The sequence below is a fragment of the Arabidopsis lyrata genome, assembly GCF_000004255.2.
Source record: "Arabidopsis lyrata subsp. lyrata unplaced genomic scaffold ARALYscaffold_4, whole genome shotgun sequence".
In the NCBI taxonomy this organism is placed as follows: Eukaryota; Viridiplantae; Streptophyta; class Magnoliopsida; order Brassicales; family Brassicaceae; genus Arabidopsis; species Arabidopsis lyrata.
Window position 1 is genome coordinate 1,080,558 of NW_003302552.1, and position 6,000 is coordinate 1,086,557.

A 6,000-nucleotide genomic window follows, 5' to 3' on the forward strand; every position below is an offset into this window, starting at 1 on the left:
CTAATTTTCTCTCTCTTATTAATTATAAACGAAAATTTGAAATTAATTTTTTAAAAATTGTTAACCAATAGGAATTGAAAATCTAAGATTTGATATCCAACTAAGATTTTTTCTAAACCAATCCTAATAGACTATTCTATATCAAAAATAAAAATAAAAATAATATCATTTTAATTCAAAATTAAAAAAAACTATCATTTAAAAAGATTTATCAATGGAGGATTTTAAGATTGAATTTGAAATTTGGTAAAAAAAATTAAATGCAAATATTTTAATATTCAGTTTTGTTATAATATTTTTATTACAAATTTTGAAATATAAAACGAAATTTTATTTCATAATTTCTAAAAAACCATATTAAATATTAACAAATATTTATTTTTACTATGAAATAAACTCAAATAATAATAAATTTTAAGTAATTATCATAATGGTTTTCGTTTAGAGCAATTTTCGAAAAAATCTAAACAATAGAATGTACATATTAATTTTGAAATATTTTGTGTTTTATTTTTTTCTATTCAACTCAGATCTTCCTTAAATAATAACTAGATGCAAATATTATTTAAGGAAGATTTTAAGATTGAATTTGAAATTTGGTAAAAAAATTAAATGCAAATATTTTAATATTCAGTTTTGTTATAATATTTTTATTACAAATTTTGAAATATAAAACGAAATTTTATTTCATAATTTCTAAAAAACCATATTAAATATTAACAAATATTTATTTTTACTATGAAATAAACTCAAATAATAATAAATTTTAAGTAATTATCATAATGGTTTTCGTTTAGAGCAATTTTTGAAAAAATCTAAACAATAGAATGTACATATTAATTTTGAAATATTTTGTGTTTTATTTTTTTCTTTTCAACTCAGATCTTCCTTAAATAAATCCATAATATATTGCACACAGTTTTTGAAATTATGTAAACTAATTATATATTTTGCATTCAACACAAATTATGCAGCAATAGCATATCCCTTTTATAGATGTATCTAAAACTTTTATTTTTAGTCCAAATATTGAACTAATTATGATTAAACAATGAAAAGAAGAATATGCAAAATTTAGCTAAGGAAAGAAACATTAATAAATTTGTTAAAATATTTGTAACTTTAACATCATACATATTAATCCGCAAAACTCACCGTATGTATTTTATGGTATTTTAAACAAGAATTTGGAACATGGTTTTAATGGAATGAAATGAGAATAAGAATTACGAGACGGGATGACAGGGGAACATAAATTAAAAATCAAACTTAATACTCAACTGGTATGAGTTTGTGTTATGAGCACTATATAAAATAAATTTGTTTACACACATAACCTTATACGTACGTTTTTAGTTACAATTTATGACAGATACGGGACCGTAATATTTTTATTTCACGTATACGAGACGGGTTATGGGACGAAATATTTATGACATATACAAGACGGGATAGGTTTCCTGTTCCAAAATAGTTACGCCTAGCTAATATACATGAAATAATCCAAACTAAACCGCATATGTATCCTATTTAACACATGTAATCAAACTGTTAGAAATGTTTTGAATAGTTTAGAAAATAAAAACGTAACATCACTTAACTTTTGCAACTAAATAATATCTTAATTTTATATTAAATACAATTTCACACGTACGTGTAGGTCCGAATCTTAAAATATAACTATGCACTAACGCAACTAAATTTCGTTCATTACTCTAACTTTATAATATCTATATTATTACAAAGTTCACTAACACAACAAAATATTTTATATTTTTAAAATCTATATAACAATTTCTAAAAAAAATATCTCTGCACGTACATGTGGATCTAGATCTAATACACTAAAATATACATCATAAAAACAATAAAATAATCTATATTGTATGAAAATTTGTAAGAAATGTTTTTGAAATATGAAACCCCGCACGTACGTGCGGGTCAGGATCTAGTAATCTTTAATTTAAAAACCTAAAAGAAATCAAAATGTTTGAAAGTACTATATCTATAGGTTTCTAAATATACTAAATTACATATTGGATAATGAAAATACAGTTAAAAATAACTTAAGAAATGTAAATATATATTTATCATTAAAATTTACATATATAAAAATATCACACAAATTGAAACTCTAAATATTAAATAAACTACAAAAAGATAGTATTCTTTACTAAATTTACTAAAAAATAATTAAAAAGTAGGTGTTAATTTTTTATAGTAGAGAAACATGTCTTAAAATATGTTAAAATTTAAACTGGAATTATAATAACAATAGAACCAAAAGAGAAAATTTTAATATAAGATAATAATAAAAAGTAATAATCACACCCAAAAAAAAAAGGAATAGCGAAAATGCAAAGTTGCAAACAATTATAATGAAGAATAAAATTGTAGGAAGACAATTTTTTTAAAAAAGGGACGTGGACAGTGGCTACAAATAAAAAAAGTCAAAAAAGAATAAAAATAAAAGCTGCTGAATAAGGGAATCGAACTCGTCACCTTGCATTTTGTATGGGGCACACATTGCCAACTGAACTAAGAAATTTTGACATACCATTAGCAATTAGACAAATATTAATAAGATCATGGGGCACGTGCCCCACCCTTTGATACTGTAGATCCGCCCCTGTCAGAAACTAAATGTAATTTTAACTTTATGGAGTATTTGGATTTAAAAATTTGCAAATGGATAATGGTAATATATGAGTACTCTTTATTTTATGAAGTTCACGTGAATATAGTTCACTAAACCGGTGATCCGACGATATTTTTGTACGAACGTAAGATTTGCTTAAAAAACAAAAAAAAAACGTAACATTTGCATGATAATGTTGCAAAAAAAAAAAAATTTATAAGAAATTTACATTTGATAAGTTTTGTTTTACATTAATTAATATCATCAATCACGGTAATAATCCTTTGTAGATGTATACACATACATTGGTAAGTGATAGTCATTATATATATATGTTTCATTAATTTGTGTGTGTCAGTCAGTGTGTGTTTGGTTAAGAAAAAAAGGGATAAATGTAATGGTCCAATTTCTGATATAAAGTACAAAAAGAGAAGTAAGAAATTGTAAATGGTTAAAAGTTTAAAACTGATAAAAGGTATTAATGTGTTTCTAGCTTAGTTGGTAAAATTTTATTTACCCATAATAAGTGTCTATAAGTGCAAACAACTTTTAATAAATCTGCAGTAGTACATTGGTTAAATTTCCCTTTAAAAAATCAAAAGTTCATCAAAGAACCGGTGTCTAGTAGTAAAAGGAGATTGTTTTTTTTTGTATCTCAGGGTTCAAACTTACTTTGGTACAGAAAAGTATTTTTTAAAAATTGGAACATCTAAAAACTGACTCTGGATATTGCTAAAATTATGGGTTAATGATTTGGAACTCTCACGGTTTAACAAAAAAAATCACAAATTAATGACAATATAGTTATTTTGGTAAGAGATAATGAAATTACTAGAAAAATGATAATATACGACTTTAATTTTCGTTGGATCGTTTTGATTGATTTTTTTTTGTCTCCTTGTTTGATTAAATAACTATTACTGCTATAATAAGTAATTATCAATTTGCCAATCAAATTCATACATATTTTCCAAAGAAAGTTAAAGCAGTTATTTATAATTAGTTTTGAAAAAAAACCAAAATCTTTTCTTTTAGAAGGATCAAAATGACACTGACGGCTGATGGTTGACATCTGGCAGGTAGATTTTGTTTTTGTTTTCTTAGTTTCATTTTAAGGATAAACATTATCTGTGTTGGAGACTCGAGATATGATTGGTCGAAAACAAACCCACATGGTCACCATGTTGTCATTTTAGGTCCCACCTAAACTCTTCAAAAGCATTAACAGTAGGGATACTAATTTTAATTAGGAAAAACCTGAAGCACTGATTTCAAAACTTTGAAGCATAGATTAGTAATAATTTAATCTCTGTAAGTGATAAATTTTTTCACATGCATGATAATAAAAAACGATCATATTTTGGAAAAACTATGATCGAGATCTCTCATCAGAATTTTAACTATTATAAACTTTTATAAATATTAATCACGAATGATGAATCTTCACACTTCTTTTTGGAATCAAAGTATCAAACTATTGTGCCTACCAAAAAAAAAAGTATCAAACTATTGTTTCTTAGGTTATTTCAAAAAATATCTGAAGCTGAGTTTATAAGAAAAAATAAAAAATTCTGAATCTGATATATGTAGTTTAGAGTTAGAGATTGATACATTTTCACTTGTATTTATCGTTTATATGGCAAAACTATGATCGAAATCTTTTTTTTTTTTTTTTTGCTATGATCGAAAGCTCAAAAACTCTATACATAAAAAATATATAAGAATCAAGAAACTTGATACTATCTTTTTTGTTTTGTTTTTGGTTTTAAGATACTATATTTTCTTTAACCAAATTTGTAATGAGTCACTCTAACTCTTGTATTTTACAATAAGTTTCTGCATTTTTGGTCCAAAAAGCTTCTCTACTGAATCAAAGCAAGTAAGTTTAGTATCCTCCTCAGTCCTCAACCTTGAAAACTCGATATATTGATGCATATATTTCTTTTGGAAAGTCTCTTTTTAACAAAATTTATTTGTAAGACTGAACATTATAGCAAAAGAAATTTGTAATAAAGAAATTAATGGTTAGTTCACAAAAAAAAAAAAAAAAAAAAGAAATTAATGGTTCAGGTGTATAGAATTAGAATCTTATGATATTGATGGGGGAAAGCATCTCCTAATTGGCATTCTCAGGAGCTGTTTCTGCTACTCTCACGTGTACGACTGTCACACTCACACATTTGCATATTCCACATTTCAACCATATAATATAAACTATTCTCTCCGTCCAACAAAGATAGATTTTTTAGAAATTTCACATTCTTTAAAAAATAATGTATAATGACAATTTTAACCTTTTAACTTTTTAACACATTTTAAATAGTATATTTTTATTGTTGTTTAATAAGAGTAAAATAGGTAAACTGTTTTAAATTTGACATTGGAAACATAAAACTTCTATCTTTGTGGGACAAATTTTTTTTCTAAAAAGTTCATCTCTGTGGGACGGAGTGAGTATTTACTAACATAAATTATATATATAATTAGTTGTTGATATTAATTGGAATTCAATGACCATTAAATGAAACTTTAAAAGCAGACATAAATCAATTTCTAGTTTGGTTTACTTGGAATAGATGGTAATCAAAATTTGGTCTATATGTTGTGAATGTCCTATTGAAAACGGTAAATTAAACTTAGATCATTTAATTCAATATATAATGTATACTGTACATTAAGTAAAGTAATTTAATTAAGTACAGGTAAATTGACTTCTAATTAACGAGTTTGCTCATTCTCTGATATGTATAACTTGCCCTTTTTGGAAACTTGCAATAGATCTAAATATGTTGATAGAGAATATAATGTCCGCAACTCCTAGTTTATGTCTGACATGTGTCAACAATTTTTGTAATTTATTTTAATTAAAGAAAACTATCATCAATTTTTAATATATATATTCTCTAAATTCTATCTACCTTTTTACTTTCTTTTTTTTTTCACCAAAAAAATAGATTTTATAGATAAACATGGAATACAAAAGCCGGCAAGGGACAAACCTTTCCAGAGTCTAAGCCGGCGAGTACATGAAGATTCCCAGAGACAAAGATCAAACTAAAGAGAAACCTTAGGCAGTGCCATGCTAAGGCTAATTGTAGCTTAGGGCGAATAAAAAACATGGCTTTTATTACTAAAAAAAAATCAAAATAACAAAAATATATATTGTTTCAAAGCATACACAGTAGTGATAAGATGAAAGAAAAGAAAATTTCTAAACCACTATTTTTCTATCCTTTTTTTCCTAAAAAATCATTCATTAAACTCAACTAATTTTGTTTTTAATTAAATTTTTTATTTTTAAGTGGTTGATTGATAATTATTTGAAGAAGGAATACTCAAAATCAATTTCCTTTTTTCTTTCA